This window comes from Haemaphysalis longicornis, unplaced genomic scaffold, assembly GCF_048455015.1.
Source record: "Haemaphysalis longicornis isolate Haplotype H1 unplaced genomic scaffold, Haemaphysalis longicornis Haplotype H1 scaffold_3, whole genome shotgun sequence".
Lineage (NCBI taxonomy): Eukaryota > Metazoa > Arthropoda > Arachnida > Ixodida > Ixodidae > Haemaphysalis > Haemaphysalis longicornis.
The window spans coordinates 61,642,611-61,659,665 of record NW_027526335.1 but is presented as its reverse complement, the minus strand read 5'-3'; the positions used below and the strand labels follow the sequence as shown (position 1 = coordinate 61,659,665).

The 17,055-nt window shown below is 51.5% G+C and overlaps 1 protein-coding gene across 1 annotated transcript in view; it reads left to right on the top strand.

Moving 5' to 3' along the window:
• The first annotated feature begins 8,239 nt into the window (after nucleotides 1-8,239).
• The window catches only part of LOC144174516 (phosphate-regulating neutral endopeptidase PHEX-like), a 190,251-nt gene continuing 181,435 nt past the window's right edge, over nucleotides 8,240-17,055 (top strand). Inside the window, exon 1 of the mRNA XM_077703256.1 lies at nucleotides 8,240-8,818. The gene's annotated coding sequence lies outside the window, so the exon portion shown is untranslated. The remainder of the gene's footprint in view (nucleotides 8,819-17,055) is intronic.

Here is a 17,055-nt window from a genome sequence, read left to right as displayed (position 1 = left end):
GATGGGCAGATGAGATCAAGAAGTTTGCGGGGGTAAATTGGTCGCAGTTAGCACAGGACCGGGATAATTGGAATCCATGGGGGAGGCCTTTGCCCTGCAGTGGGCGTAGATAGGCTGGTGGTAATGGTGATTATGATGATGATGACGATGATGAGATGGTGGGAGAAGGAGTAGGAGAGGAAGGAGAACGGGGGTGTTACATGCCAGTGGCGGCAGAAACGCTATCGTCTTTCAACACCATTCGCTGCGAAGAATATGCGCATCCGATTTTGATACAAAAGCCTTGTGTGTCATCAAACGCGAATAATGACCGTAATCGTAGTCGTCGTCGTCAGCGGCGGCGGTGATACAACACGAACGGTACCAAAATCGCCACCGTTGTAAAGAGAAGATAAATTGGTTTTGTGTAAGATTTGAGCCCGCGTCGCCATGGAGCATCTGCGAGGTGCGCAGACACCGACCGAAAGAAAAACTTTATTTTGGTAAATGCCGTTCACGTCGCGCTTGTGTTGCATCCACTCACCAGCGACCTCCGCAGCCCTGTCGATTAACCGGACCTGAAGGTCCGGATCGGAGCTGCGGAGCGCGGCCTCCCAGTGCTCCTCAGAGGAGATTAGTGGGAGCGGATCCTGGGGGCATGCTTATATATTTTATGAGATAGGGTGGCGTGTTCGCCGCGCAGGTGGCAGGCTGCGGTTTGGTAGAGGATTGGGTGTACGTGGATAAGACGGGCTGGATTGGAGAAAGTGTTCGTTTGTAGTAAACGCCAAATGTGAGCCTTGCTGTTATCTAATTGCTGGTCTGCCGGTGGATAGATCCAGCGGGGGAGGCGGTAGTGTGTGGTGATGTCATTAAATGTGACCAGGCGATCCCTCGCAGGACGCGCTCAATGATAGGGATAGAGATTAGGCCCTGCCCAGAGCGTGAGCCCTCAGACTTGTTCGTGCACCCGTCTCGTTTCCCTCGGGGCCGGTGTGTGCGGGTGCCCAGGCCAAGTGTATTGTATGGTGGGGATATGGGTGGGCGTTTTAGGTGCAGAGCACTTTATGTGCTCGCCTTGTCGCCTTAGCTCGCTAACGGTCGGTGCGACTGCCGGAATCAGGCGGCACAGCGAGATAACGAACCCAAGTACGAAAAAAGAATTTATTACAAAACCAAATATCATCGCGCAGCGACTAGTGGTAACTGCCCCCCCCCCTTTTAAAAAAAAGAAGAAGAAAAAAACAATCAGTTTCTAAGTACTGCGGGCAGTCAATACTTTGCACAATAAATGTCTGTGGTGGTGAAACAGGCTATTCCGAAATCAATCCATCAAAAGTTCATAGGTGTCCACAGAAAGGTTCAAGTCAATACGGTATAATAGTGATGTTCAGGATGTTGTTCCTGACCACTGTGAAGCGCGTGGACCAGCGTAACAGGATGGCTTCTTCACCTAGAGCTGCCTAGTCAATATCCAAGTGACTCATAAGGATTGACCGCACACGGCACAGCAGTGAAAACATTGCCCGGTGCGGTCGGGCGTGAAGACACGCGGCACCACGATTTCGCCACAATACAAAAGCACCAGCACACATCAGGAAGTTCACCAACACGTAAGACCAAACAACCTGCTTAACACAGGCGAAAACGTTCCCGCTACACGACACTGTTGTACCGGCGTCAGGGAGTCACGCTGAGGCCAAGGCTGAGGCTTCGAAAACTACGAGGTTTAAATAGTCACAACCGTTCAAACCTCGTGATCCGCTGGCAGTTGCCATACATCTCTCCGTTATTTAGTGCAAAGAAAATTGAAGGTACATTTCAGGCAAAATCTGTGTATATAACCGGCCGCCCCCGCGTTCATTTAGTTAGGAAAGCTCGTTGGGTTCTTTTTTTACGATTGTAAGCGTAAAAAGCGGCCGCGCAAGAAAGAAATGAAAAGTTCGAAATTCCGTAGAAAGGCTCCAGCTGCGCAAGAAAAAAAATGGCGCGTTCAAAATGACGCAGAAAGGCTCCATGCAGCATACGAAATTAAAGCAAGCGCAAAAAGAGAGAGGGAGAAGTGATTTGGTGGAAGAGAGGAAAGGAAAGTGCACTAGGGATATTATTGAGCACTGCAGGGAGCTCAGGGAGCTCACCTGTATACAACCCAGCTCGGGGGGGGGGGGGGGGTGAGAGGGGATAAAAGGCTAGGGAGGAGGTAGGGGTAGAATTGGAATAGAAAATATGTGTGTGTGAGAGAGAGAGAGAGAGAGAGAGAGAGAGAGAGAGAGAGAGAGAGAGAGAGAGAGAGTAAAGAAAAAATTACACCATCTCCCCGAAGGGAACTATGTGGTGATGCAAAGCATGGGGGTTCCGTGTAGGTTCCACACCGGATCAGAACCGGCGCAGGCGGTGTCTCGGAGCAGACTGAACGCCGCGCAGCGCGCGCTTTTTATACAGCTGGAGAGGAGAATGGAGGAGAGACGCGCATGCGCAGTGGGGGTGTGGACGGCGCAACAAGGGAGGGACATAGCCCCGACCATGAGATGGCTCCTGGAGCGACAGTGTCGCCGGTGTCTTTCTGAGCCGGCACGAGACGAGCCGAGCGGCGAGGAGGGGCGGCGAGGAGGAGAGTGGCGTTATTATGGTGGCTAGATGGTGGCGTTATTGGTGGCGTTATTATAGTGGCCTCTAGCCACCATAGCGTTATCACATCTGGTTAGGGCTCCTGGAGCGACAGTGTTGCCGGTGTCTTCATGAGCCGGCACGAGACGAGCGGAGCGGCGAGGAGGAGAGCGGCGTTATCACATCTGGCGTGGAGAGGGGGACCAGGAGAAGTGCGGACGCCGGACGCCGAGGGACGATGGAGGGTCGACTAAGAGATGCTTTGCATCTAAAAGGGGCCATTACATAGGCGACAGCGGCTCGAGTGTTCGGCACGAGTGTTTGTTCAGTAGCCTCAGCTACAGGCCAGAACTCCCGCTGTCGCAGTTTTAGGCAGGGGGCGCGCGAGCACTGTGCATGCGGGAAATTTGAAATGCATTGGGTGGCAGCAGTGAGCGGATAACGGCGCTGCAGCCCATTATGGCGAATCACTGATCCGACTCGTATCCCTCCCCATCCCTTTCCATCACCACCTGGACCGACTGGCTCGGCTCTGAAGGGGAAGAACAGCGCAGTCTGGTCGCCCAGGTGGTCGACGTGCCCGGCCTGTAGCTTCGGCCGAATAAAAGTATTTTCTACTCTACTGCTCTGCACTTCCGACAGCTTTCACATTAGGTGGAACGGCTTTAATTTTTTTCTCCAGAATTTCGAGTGCCGCTCGTAATAATCGGCCAGTGGCGATTGTGAATTGCGGTATTTGCATCAGAAATGATTGTCCGGAGGGTAGGATTCCGTATTATGGCTAAGGCTATGGCCGCCTCTTCCGCCGTTTCTGGGCGGGTGGCTCGTACTGCCGCTGAGTTCAGACGTCTTTTAGAGAGGTCCGTTATAGCGACCGCGTATGCATCGTGGTGCCTGCAGATTCTGCTGCGTTCACATAGATGGCGTTTTGGTTATTGCTATGTATTTTGTGGAGCACTTCAGCCAGTTTCTTTTTCCTGACTACGTGATGTTCGGGATGCATGTTGCGTGGGACTATTTTTGTATTTAAACTTGTGTGAATGTATGGTGGTATAGGGTAGAGGTGAGTGAAGTTGTGGGGTGTCCGACTGATAACCCCTGGAGTATCTTCGTACGGCTGATCATGCGAGTCTTTCGTACTGGCTCATTAGGTAGGCCTCGATAAGTTCTCGGGCTGTATTGTGGAGGCCTAAGCCTTCGGGGCGAACAGTCGATGTCCCAGGGATGAGGCGAAGTGCAAGTTAATACGTTCGCCTAATGAGCAAAGCGACCTGTTCTAAATCTTGCCTGGTTAAGCGAAGCTAAGGGACAGAGTATACGAGTCGACTTAAAATGAACGCCTGAAGAATGCGGACCTACTCTTTTTTTTTTCAAGCCTTGATGAAGATTTGTGACTCTGCGTATTAATTTGGCTGTTTGGATAGCGTTTCTTTCCATAAGAATCCTTTTTTTTTTGCCATTTTAAATAAGTAAACCAAGTATATCCGGATGCGCGAGACCTCTGGGATAGGGTGTTCTTGAATGTGTAGCTTAATGGTTGGCTTGTCCGGTTTACGGGTTTGTGGTGATAGCATAAGTAACTCTGACTTAGAAGGTGAGCGTGAGAGTACTGCTCTGGCGGCTTCTTCGACCACTATCTGTATGCCTCGCTGGAGGACTTCTATATGCGCGTCACTGCCTTGGTTTGCCCGGAACATGCTGTCATCAGCGTATAGGGTATGGTAAAGTCCTGGGATTTGGCTAAGTTTTTGTGGTATCGTTAGAATGGCCAGATTAAACAGAAGTAGTGAGATTACCACTCCCTTGGGCGTGCCATGACCCCTATGTCGATGACGGGGCGAGGGGGGGGGGGAGGGTTAAGGCCAACTACGTGAAGGGCGGCCGTTCTGTCTGTTAGAAATTCCTTAACGCATCTCCTGGATTCTCTTACTGTAGGCCTATAAGAACTGCATCATGGGTGACATTATCAATGGCTTTTCTTAGGTCCGAAATTAGAATTACAGCAGAGTCGGGACTGTTTGTACTGGGTTCTATAATATGATGGTAAAGCCTGAACATGATGTCTTGGGTAGACATGTTTGGGCGGAAGCCCACCAGGGTGGGCGGAAATTGATTAGTATCAGTTATATAATGCATGAGTCGTGCGTGAATGATATGCTCCATGAACTTACCTGGGCAGGATGTCAGGGAAATAGGGCGGAGGTGTTCCAATTTTATGGTTTTATTTGGCTTCGGAAGTAGGATTGTTTTGGCGTGCTTCCATGATTTGGGTGTAGTGCCCGCTCTCCAGCATTCATTAATATACTGTGGGAGTGATGCGATTGACTTATCGGTTAGGTTGCGTAATGCCTGATTTGTTATTTGGTATGGACCAGGGGCTGAGTTGGATCGGAGTTTGGCTAATGCGGCTCTGACTTCAGCTTCTGTAATATCTCGGTCCAGCTCTCGCTTGAGTAGCCCATGTAGGTTGTAGGTAGGTAGTTGCGATACGGGGGTGGGTAGATGCCGTGTAGGGCGTATTGCATCCTTGGTACTGCTGTATTAGCTGGGTGTGGCGACCACTTTGTTCCGCCTTACTGATACTTGGTTCAATTATGTGCCTAAGTAGTCGCCACGTTTTCTTAAGGTGTAGGTTGCCCTGCAGACGGTCGCATATCTGGTCCCACTGGATTTGAGCGAGGTCCGCTGCGTGTTTTTCGATTTCAGACTTAAGGGCTGTTAGTCGTAGTTTGAGCTTACTGTTGAATTTATTCTTTCTCCAGCGCGTTTGGATGCTTTGGAAGGCTTCCCAGAGATGGGCAAGCCTGGCGTACACTCTTAGAGAGGAAATTTCTTTATCTATCTGTTTCGTTACGGTTTTGATGTCAGATAGGAGCTGAGAGTCCCAGTTATCAATTTCTGTTATGGGGGTCTCTTCCGCACTATTTTCTCGCAGCGTACGGAAGTGATCCCACTCCGTGAGTGTTTGTTGTCGGGGGACATATCTAGTCCTGTCAGTGTGCGCTATAATGGTTTCTATAATGTAGTGGTCACTGCCTAATGTATGTGCTGTGCTGTTCCATTGGTCTTGTTTAATGTGTGAATGGAAATAAATGTAAGGTCGGGGCTGCAGGTGTCTGCCTGTGCACTATTGCCGACTCTGGTGACAGTGCTTGGGTCGTTCAGGATAGTAGGGAGGTGTTGTTGCATCTTATCCCGGAGGTGTCTCCCTTTAGCACTACTTTTTCGTATCCCCATGCAGTGTGTGGGTCATTAAAATCTAAAAGTATGAGCGCATGCGGCCAGGCTTCTTTACAAACCAGCGAGCTTCAGGCGGTTTAATCTGTGCTCGCGATGTTTTGGAGAACTGTATAAGTTGAGAATGCTTTGGTGTCATTCCGTTTTCTGGCGTATACTGTCATAAAGTCATGGTGAATATCAGATGCTGTGAGGTTGCCAGGCGCGCAAACCACAGCGCTAAGGCGGCACCCGTCGTGAATGGAACAGGAATTAGCCTAATGCTTGCGCCGTGACAGGTGCTCGTTGCGGAGGCGCGTGTGAGCGGGCGAGAGCCGCCTGTGGGAAAGCTGCGGTACAAATTGAGGCCAGCTTGCCTGTCGGAATAATTCGCGTCAAAAGACGAAGAGACGAAAGCGAAGAAAGAGACGCAAACACGATGTAAAAATAAAGAACGCTTCGGTAATCCCAGGCTTTCGCCTTGAAATCACGTGAGCCGACTCGAGAGATTTTTCCTGCGTTCCTTGTGAAGAGGGACAAAATTGAAGATTCTAGGGCCAATATGAGAGCTGCATTCATTATGCGAACACGTTGTAACGCACTCGCGTGCAAGCAAACGCCGCGCCTTCAGGACTTTGCGCAGTGAACTACCGCCAAAAACGAAGTGAAAATACGACAACGCTGATAGAAAAAATGTGAAGGCATAGTTTTGGCTTCGCCGCATACATGTACATCACTTACATGCTTGCGCCACCTACATGTGGGTAACACAAAAGAAATTGACGCATCGCGTTGTGCAACATACCGCCGCTGGTATACGTGCTGCCTTGTCGGTATGTAAAACTTTTCTGGGCTTTGGGTGATTGATTGATTGATTGATTGATTGATTGATTGATTGATTGATTGATTGATTGATTGATTGATTGATTGATTGATTGGTTGATTGATTGACCGAATTTTCTTACGTAGCGAAGCGATTGAGTGATTATATTAGATTTTTATAAGCGTTGTCCAATACTTCTGCGGGTATCTACGGTCGGAGAGCTTGATTAGGGCGCAGAAGATATCAACACATGTGCTACGTATTATGTGGGCGTGAAAGCATCACCAGCCTCCTTTCCCTTCGTGTTTTTTTTCTTCTTTTTTCTGTTGCTATGACTAAGAGACTTGGCCAACCACACTTGTTCGTATGTTTAAGCTTAACGTTTGGCAGTCCAAATGTTAAGCTTAACGTCCTGGCAGGCAACGCCAAACTCATCGTATGCGCCAAGCTGCGGGTACCGTTTGACCTCAAACCGTAGCGTCAGGCCTAATAATACCAGGCCGGTTCATACCCCTTCCCCCTTCTTCTGAGCAATTCGGCTGGCGATTTAACCCCTCTGACACCGTTGCTAAGGCGTCATCACACACCCGCAAAATTCAAGGAGGGGGAAGAAGTGCTGCTGCGCTAATAAGAGAAAACATGTCACTGTGCGGATTGCACTCTAGTCAGATGACTCAGTTAAGCCCCACGGGTGCACTTACACGAGTCAGTGGCTGGACGTTTCCCCAGCCGCCGCCGCCGCCACCGAGAAGAGAAGCCATGACCGCCGTGGTTACTTCAACCGTGAAACACATTACCAGCGTCACTTTACCGTTCACAACCCCTACACAGGCTGAAGAAGCGGCCATTGTTCTGGCCATCTCGCAGATGAACGCGGATACCGTTATTACGGACTCGCAACAGGCTCGCCGAAACTTCCTTTGTGGTAGAATTTCCAAGACGCCTCCGGACATCCTTCTGCAAAAGCCACCCGGAAGAAAATGAAGATTGTTTGGACACCAGCCCACTCAACCCTCCAGGGCAACATGACCGCCCACGACCTCACCCGAGATCTATCCCGTCAGGCGACACGAGGGTCTTGGTTAGAGACTGCGTGTCCTTTGTTTACGTATCAAGAGATAACGGGGTACTGTCAAACGTGTCAAAGAATGATCCATCCTCCCGCCCACGAATCTCTAACCAAGGAGCACTGCCTCCGGCTCCTCAAAACAAATACCTTTCCTCATCCGACCAAACTCCACTTGCTTCATCCGACGCAGTACTTCCCGTTGTGCAAATTTTGCGCTGCCCCTGGTACCTGTACCACATGGTATGGGAGTGTTGGGCAAATTCTAAGATTCAAAGAATCGCGTACCCTTCCGTGAACAGTGGGAGAAGGAGCTGTCCAGCTCCGGTCTCGATTCCCAGCTTACGCTGGTTGAAACGGCCGTGGCAGCAGGGGTCTCCAATGGAGTCCTGGACTGAGAACACCACACCACATTACGATACACGTAATAAAGTTTATTCTCACTCTCTCTCTCTCTCTCTATAAATATATATATATATATATATATATATATATATATATATATATATATATATATATATATATATATATATTGTCACGTAGCCAAGGACGAAGCAGTTGTTTGGAAAAGAAACAAGTTTATTGGAGCGAACTTGTGCTCCCCTAACAACTGAAAAGAATACAGAGGCGGCGAAGCAGTGGTCAACAAAGTGACGTACGTGCGTCGGCGAGCGTCGCAGAATCGAATGCCCCGGCGTCCGCACTGCAGGCTTTTTATCTTTTGGCGCGCGTGGTTCTCGAAACGTCGATTCGCATCGAGAACATAGTAGATCCAAGAAGATTATTCTGGGCTGTTCACGTTAGATCGGAATGCTCTCCCTATCACAACAGATAACACATGCGGCACAGAAAGAAAGAATGGAACACGCGCTTCCCTTGGCGCAGAGATAACACAGACGGGCGCAGCCGGCGGTAAACACAAATAAACAAACCCAATGTATGGTTCGCGGCATTACCCCCCCTCTAAGAGTGCATCGACCCGATGCTAACATAAGCGACAGTCCGAACAAATGAAAATAAAAGTTCGTCATCGTCCGTAGAAAGGTTTTAAGCGAACCACGTGGACGACTTCAGGCCGCGTGCGTTGTCGTGATGTGCCGGAGTCACCATCGGGGATCACTTCGTAGGTAAGTTGGCCAACACGTCGTAGAATCTCGTAGGGTCCGAAATACCGTCGCAGGAGCTTCTCACTGAGTCCGCGTCGTCGGATGGGAGTCCAAACCCACACACGATCCCCTGGTTGGTACTCGGCGTCTCGGCGTCGGAGGTTGTAACGGCCCGCATCCACCAGCTGCTGGTCCGTTATACGAACTCGAGCGAGCTGGCGGGCCTCCTCCGCACGTTGAAGATATCCGTGGATGTCGGCGTTGAGGTCGTCGTCTTCTACGTGCGGAAGCATGGCGTCGAGCATCGTAGTCGGCCTTCTACCGTAGACAAGCTCGAACGGCGTCAGCTGCGTCGTCTCCTGGATAGCCGTGTTGTACGCAAACGTGACATACGGGAGCACTTCGTCCCAAGTCTTATGTTCAACGTCCACGTACATTGACAGCATATCTGCGATTGTCTTGTTCAGACGTTCTGTTAGTCCGTTCGTTTGGGGGTGGTACGCCGTCGTTCTTCGGTGATCCGTGTTGCTGTAGCGTAATACTCCTTGCATCAGCTCCGCAGTAAATGCCGTTCCACGGTCTGTGATTAGGACTTCCGGGGCTCCATGTCGCAGCACAACTTGGCTTACAAAGAACTTCGCCACTTCTTGTGCAGTCCCCCTCGGAAGAGCGGCGGTCTCTGCGTAGCGCGTCATGTAGTCTGTCGCTACGACAATCCACTTGTTCTGTGATCGTGACGTAGGGAACGGGCCTAAAAGGTCCATTCCAATCTGTTGAAATGGTCTCGATGGGACGGCGATCGGTTGCAGAAGTCCGGCGGGTCTTGTCGGCGGCGTTTTTCGTCGCTGGCAGTCACGGCAGCTCCGGACGTAGTGGGTGACGTCAGAGGTAAGGCCGGGCCAGTAGCACCTCGCCTTGATTTTTCCAATAGTGCGGGCTGTGCCCAGATGTCCGGAAGACGGGTCGTCGTGGCACGCTTCCAAAATTTCGTCACGAAGGTCCGCGGGGATGACGAGAAGGTAATTCGCTCTTGTTCCGGGGCTGAAATTCTTCTTCACAAGGACGGAGTTCCTCAGGCTGAATGCTGGTAAGCTGCGTTTGAAGGACCTAGGAACGGCAACGTTGCATCCCTCGAGGTACTCGATTATGACGCGTAAGTCGGGGTCGGCACGCTGCTGGGCGGCTAGGTCGCTCTCCGTCACGATCCCGAAGAACGCGCTGTCTTCATCAGAGTCTTGTGGTGGTGGTTCGACGGGGGCGCGGGACAGGCAGTCGGCGTCGGAGTGTTTCCTGCCGGATTTATAAACGACTGTAACGTCGAACTCCTGCAGGCGCAAGCTCCACCGCCCAAGACGGCCAGAGGGGTCCTTCAAATTGGCGAGCCAACACAGCGCATGGTGGTCTGTTACAACCTTAAATGGCCTTCCATACACGTATGGGCGAAATTTTGAAATCGCCCATATAATAGCCAGGCACTCTTTCTCAGAGGCAGAATAGTTTTTCTCCTCCTTCGACAGACCACGGCTGGCATAGGCGATTACCCTTTCGCAGCCGCTTTGCTTTTGGACAAGGACGGCACCCAAGCCTATATCACTGGCGTCCGTGTGCATTTCCGTTTCGGCATTTTCGTCGAAATGAGCGAGCACGGGTGGGCTTTGCAGGAGTTTTTGCAGCTCGCCGAATGCTTTTTCTTGGTCGTTTTCCCAGCTGAAAGGGGTGCTATCTTTCGTCAAGCGCGTGAGTGGCTCTGCAATTCGTGCGAAGTTTGCGACGAAGCGCCGGTAGTATGCGCACAGCCCGAGAAATCTTCGCACGCCCTTCTTGTCTTTCGGCCTTGGGAAGTTCGCAATGGCTGATGTTTTTGCCGGGTCAGGTAGGACTCCCGCGGCGTTGACGACGTGGCCCAAGAACTTGAGTTCCCCGTATGCGAAACGGCACTTTTCAGGCTTCAGCGTCAACCCCGACGTACGAATGGCCTCGAGTACAGACTCCAACCTTGCAAGGTGTTCGTCGAAAGTCCGGGCGAATACCACTACGTCGTCGAGGTATACGAGGCAGGTGTGCCATTTAAGGCCCGCTAGCACAGTGTCCATGACTCTTTGAAACGTCGCTGGTGCTGTGCACAGCCCAAACGGCATCACCTTGAACTCGTATAGGCCGTCTGGGGTTATAAATGCAGTCTTCTCTCGGTCTCTCTCGTCCACTTCAATTTGCCAGTATCCGGTCTTCAGGTCCATCGATGAGAAGTACTTCGCGTGGCAGAGGTGGTCGAGGGCGTCGTCGATTCGGGGGAGGGGGTACACGTCCTTTTTCGTGATTTTGTTCAGTCGCCGGTAGTCAACGCAAAACCTTAATGTGCCGTCTTTTTTCTTTACGAGTACGACGGGCGCAGCCCAGGGGCTTTTCGATGGCTGTATAATGTCGTCGCTGAGCATGTCGTCGACTTGAGTCCGGATGGCTTCCCGTTCGTGTGAAGAGACGCGGTACGGTGACTGTCGGGTAGGCCGGGCTCCGTCTTCGATTATTATTCGGTGCTTCGCTAGAGGGGTCTGACGTAGTTTTGCGCTCGACGAAAAACATTCGCTATACGCCTCGAGATTCGCGATCGCTGCGCCGCCTGCCGCCGCTTCTCCGCGGCGTTTGCGGGATTAGCGCTGCGTGGTTGATATGTGGTCATGCAGTGTTTTGGTTTTCTTTCGCTTCTCTTTGCCTTTCCGCGCTCTAAACAACTTGTTATGGTGACGTCTGTAAGCTAACTGCACGTTTAGGGCACTTAAAAAAACAGCTGCGTCTTGGTAGAGCGCTCTAACGGCAACAAGAGCTACCCGGTGAGGCGGTTCTGCGCGCTTCTTGTCCGCTCTTGCGGGCGTCGGCGGTGGCAGCAGCATATCACCGCTGTCACCTTCGAACACGTCAGCACAAGTGAATTCTATTTATTGTCGCCTCGTTTAGACCTGATATTGGCACTGTAAGAGGTTGGTTCGTGTTGCAGCGCAGACAACAAATGCGGCTTTGCTTCGAATATGTACGTCGTAGAAAAATATGTTTCGGGGACGTGATAACCCAATAGCTGACAAAAACTTGTGCCTTTTATGGGAATATAAGCCACGCGAAAATGTTAAGTACAGAAAAGAAAATCTTAAGTCAGATATGTGCCCACTCATGCCTTATAGTAAGAACCAAGGTATATGTTAATGAAACCACGGGAAAATGAATGGTCTGCAGAAAGGAATAAATAGAATAGTCGTACGGGAATAAAAAAAAAACGAGTGCAGCTTCTGAAATGCTAAAGACGTTTGTTTGAGCAAGGTAGTATTCACCAGACCAACTAGATGCGAAATGCACTGATATTTCGCTAGACATGGGGGGGGGGGGGGATTAGGAGGAGGACGCTCAACTATCGTTGTTTACAAATGCGGAGCGAAATCAACAAATGATCGTTTTAGCAATCACACACACAATCTGCGTGTTCCCTTTTCGTTTGTTTTTCGCCTTGAAAAACGGCTGATCACTCGACGGACTCATTTTTTGAAGAATACAGGGTAGGCAGTTCACAAGCGATACGAGGTGTCGTTGGAAGAGTTGATTGATTGATTGCAGGGTGTAACGCGCCGACGCAACGGAGACGATAAGGCACGCCGTAGTGGAGGCTCCGGATTAATTTTGACCACCTGGAGATCCTTAACGTGCACCCAAATCTCGTACACACGGGCTCGTTGGAAGAGTGTCGTATCTGATAAGGGTCTCTGATTTAGGTTTATGCTAGATTCTGCAGTCTCTCTGTGTCATACGATGATGTTTCGAAGAAGAGTTTGGTCGCAGACGCGGATTACTCTATAAGCCCATCTTCGCGCTTCTCGTGGAGGATCAATGTAACAGATGAATCTTTGCGAGCGCTCACCTCGGGACAAGACGACCCAGCATTAAATTTGTCGTCGTGTGCTGTCTCCGGAGTGTAATTTTGCATTATCCATCGTACTTCTTTGGTACAATGTTTGTGAAATTTATGCCGCATTGGCTTGTTCATGGTACTGATCAATATCTGATATGTGATATTGGCAGGCGTAACTTGCGTGCTGTCAGGTATGAGTGCTCCGCTAGATTTTCTAAGTGCACAAAGTCGATTCGCATCATAGTGTGTATGGCCGCTACATGACCATCGGAGGAAACACTGCTTACGAAGACACAGTCACGAAATTTCAAGGCAGCGGAATTGCAATCAGCTGCATGCAAATTCTGGCTTCGGGACGCTGGCCTGTGACACACGCCCGGCGCTCATATAGATCTCACTAAGATCGCCTCATAAACGTTTATACTCTCGTGAACATACCACGCTTCCAAACAGAGTGCCTGCTCCACGTTATTCGGTATTTCGAACGCGGACAAACGGTAAATCGCTGTCTTGAACGAGCTCCAAAAGCTACGGCGACAGTGAGGAGCGGGCCGGGGACTCCCGCGCCTGCTTTCGAAGCGGGCCGCTAGGGGGATTTCAGTGGCGCCCCTACAGGCCGCGCTCGAGGCGTATAGCGACGCAGCAAAGTCAATAATTTTTTCCGTTGTTCTTGCGGTAGCGCCGGATTCACGTCGAAGGGCTGCGGGAGCTTGAAGGTTTCTACGGGTGTGCGTTCAAAGTCGGCGACTGCGATCACATCACTTGCTTCTTGCGTTTCTTCGAGGAACGCAATTGCAGCTCCCTTGTTTAAATGCTGGTACTCTTCGGTGAAATTAGTGACCAAAACGTGAGATTGGCGTTGCTTAAAGTGCGCAATGCCTCTTGCGACGGAGACACCGCGGTCGAGAAGCAACCTTCGATCACTCTCTACGATAGCGTCGATGTCAGAAGCAGCATCCTCACAGTAGACGGCGATCATCAAGCTTGCGCGGGGTGGCAGGGTGATGTGATCGTCGGCGATCCTGACAGCAGCACGGTGATCGGGGTTCGGCTGCGGCGTCGTGGAGTGATCGGGGGAAAATGTTATCGACTTGGTCTGCAGGTCAATTATTGCGCCGTTGTCCGTCAAAAAGTCCATTCCGAGAATCACGTCGCGGGAGCAGTTAGGCAGAACGACGAACGCCGCAGGGTACGTTGTGCCGTCTATGGTGACGCGCGATGTGCACGTTCCACTTGGCGTCACGAGGTGGCCTCCTGCTGTGCGTATGTGCGGACCGTCCCATCTGGTCATAACTTTCTTCAGCTTAGACGCAAATGGTCCGCTCATTACGGAGTAGTCGGCTCCCGTGTCAACGAGGGCGACTACATCAAAACCGTCGATGGACACCTTGACGTCGGATGCCGCCATCCTCGAGTTCCGGGTGCGTCGGGGCGTCGCATCTCGGCTTGTGCGTGTTGACGGTCGGGCACTGTGCGTCGTCGTTGCCCACGTCTTCTCAGCGGACGTCTCGTTCAGGTTGGGTAAGCGTCGCGGCGTATAGCTGTCGTCGTGTTCGGGAGTCTCGTCAGGGTTAGGTCGGGTCGTCGGGATGAGGGCATGTCGTGAATCACTGTCTTCGGCGAGTCCTTGCGTCGTTGGAGGGTTTCCGGTTTTTCGCCATAGAGCAACTTCACCTCCAGAAGTTGCTGCTTTTAGTTTCCCCCGCGTGGGCTGGGGGACCTTCCACGGGCGAAGTCAGCGTTGCTACGGCGGTTCGGCGATTGGTATGGGTAGGGCGACGGCGAACGGTTGAAACGCGCTGGGCCACGGCTGGTTTCAGATAGATACTCGTCGATCTCACGTGGTCGTTGGCCAGGGAGAGGGCGAGGTGCGTCGACGGAGAAACCACGCAGTCCGAGTCTCTTGTATGGGCAGCGACGGTAAATGTGGTCGGCCTCTCCGCAGTGGTAGCACAGAGGACGGTTATCGGGAGTTCGCCATACGTCCGTCTTCCTCGGCGTCTGGTTTCGGGCTACCGGGGGTCGGGCGGGTGACAGTGGGCGGCGGTACGGCGGGGCCTCTTGACGGCGTGTTGGAGCAGGGCGGGGTCGACGAACAGCCGCGGAGTATGTCATAGCTTGTGGCTCTCGGGGTAGCTCGGATGCCGTAGAAGTTCCCAACGCTTGTTGCACTTCTTCTCTAATGACGTCGGTGAGAGAAGCGACTTGGGGTTGCGGCGGCGTTGGGAGAAGTTTGCGCAGCTCCTCTCTCACTATTGCGCGGATAGTCTCGCGTAGGCTGTCGGCCGGGATCCGCGTGCTGCCAAAGTCGTTCGCATTGGCCGCGCCAACAAAGTTGCGGTCATACTGCTTAGCACGCATTTCGAGGGCTTTCTCAATGGTGCTGGCTTCGGTCACGAATTCGGCGACGGTTTTGGGCGGATTTCGGACAAGTCCAGCAAACAGTTCCTCCTTCACTCCGCGCATTAAGAAGCGCAACTTCTTTTCTTCCGTCATTTCGGGGTCCGCGCGGCGAAATAGCTGCTTCATCTCCTCAACGAAGATCACGACACCTTCGTTGGGGTGTTGCGTGCGCGTTTCCAAGAAAAGGGCGGCTCTTTCTTTCCGCACGACGGTAGTGAAGGTCTTAGTGAACTCGCTTTTGAACTGAGCCCAGTTTGTCAAGGAGCTCTCGTGGTTCTCGAACCAAGTGCGAGCCGAATCTTCCAAGTAAAAGAAAACGTGCCGGAACGTTTCTGCGTCGTCCCACCTGTTGAATTTCCGGACGCGCTCCAGTTTCTCCAACCATTCTTCTGGGTCTTCTGCGGGGGCTCCTCGGAATGATGGCGGTTCCCGTGGCTGCTGCAGAACGACAGGAGGATTGGCTTGGTTGAGCATGGTGCTGGTTGCGACGTTTTTCTTCTTCGTCTTCTCCGGTAGTAGACCGAACCCGGGTGGTAAATCTTGCACGCGGAGGCTGGCTCTTGTTGGACTGGCTTGGCGGCTTCCAGAGGTTGTAGTGGGCATGAAGGGTGCGTACCCCGCACCTCCACCAGATGTCACGTAGCCAAGGACGAAGCAGTTGTTTGGAAAAGAAACAAGTTTATTGGAGCGAACTTGTGCTCCCCTAACAACTGAAAAGAATACAGAGGCGGCGAAGCAGTGGTCAACAAAGTGACGTACGTGCGTCGGCGAGCGTCGCAGAATCGAATGCCCCGGCGTCCGCACTGCAGGCTTTTTATCTTTTGGCGCGCGTGGTTCTCGAAACGTCGATTCGCATCGAGAACATAGTAGATCCAAGAAGATTATTCTGGGCTGTTCACGTTAGATCGGAATGCTCTCCCTATCACAACAGATAACACATGCGGCACAGAAAGAAAGAATGGAACACGCGCTTCCCTTGGCGCAGAGATAACACAGACGGGCGCAGCCGGCGGTAAACACAAATAAACAAACCCAATGTATGGTTCGCGGCATTATATATATATATATATATATATATATATATATATATATATAGGAAATGAGGGGCTCGTTGAAAATAAGACAGAAACAAGGGTTGGCAGTCAAGAAAACCTTGGAAAGCAAAGGGGAGGATGTAGTTGGTCAAGATGAAGAATTTGGAAAATAAGAAAGTGGAGAAAAAATGCCCGCCAGGTGGGATCCGAACCCACGACCTCCAGAATACCGGTCTGGTGCGATAACCACTACGCTACCGGCGGGGCTGCTTTAGCCTCCACTTTCTGGGGTATTTATGTTCAGGTGTTTTTGTTTCCTGCGCTTGGGGGTGGTAGCCAGCGCCACTCGGACTTCTCGGGGTGAAGGGGACCTTCTTTTTAACCCCCGGGCCGTGACTCGAGCGTCTACGGCATGTCGAGAGTGGTCGACCAGCGTTGAACCCTCTTAATCTCCCTATGGCACCAAGACTGCCAGAACAGAGGCCCTCGCTATGCATGTAGCGAATCAGAATAGGAAATGAGGGGCTCGTTGAAAATAAGACAGAAACAAGGGTTGGCAGTCAAGAAAACCTCGGAAAGCAAAGGGGAGGATGTAGTTGGTCAAGATGAAGAATTTGTAAAATAAGAAAGTGGAGAAAAAATGCCCGCCAGGTGGGATCCGAACCCACGACCTCCAGAATACCGGTCTGGTGCGATAACCACTACGCTACCGGCGGGGCTGCTTTAGCCTCCACTTTCTGGGGTATTTATGTTCAGGTGTTTTTGTTTCCTGCGCTTGGGGGTGGTAGCCAGCGCCACTCGGACCAGCGCCACTCTCCACTTTCTTATTTTCCAAATTCTTCATCTTGACCAACTACATCCTCCCCTTTGCTTTACGAGGTTTTCTTGACTGCCAACCCTTGTTTCTGTCTTATATATATATATATATA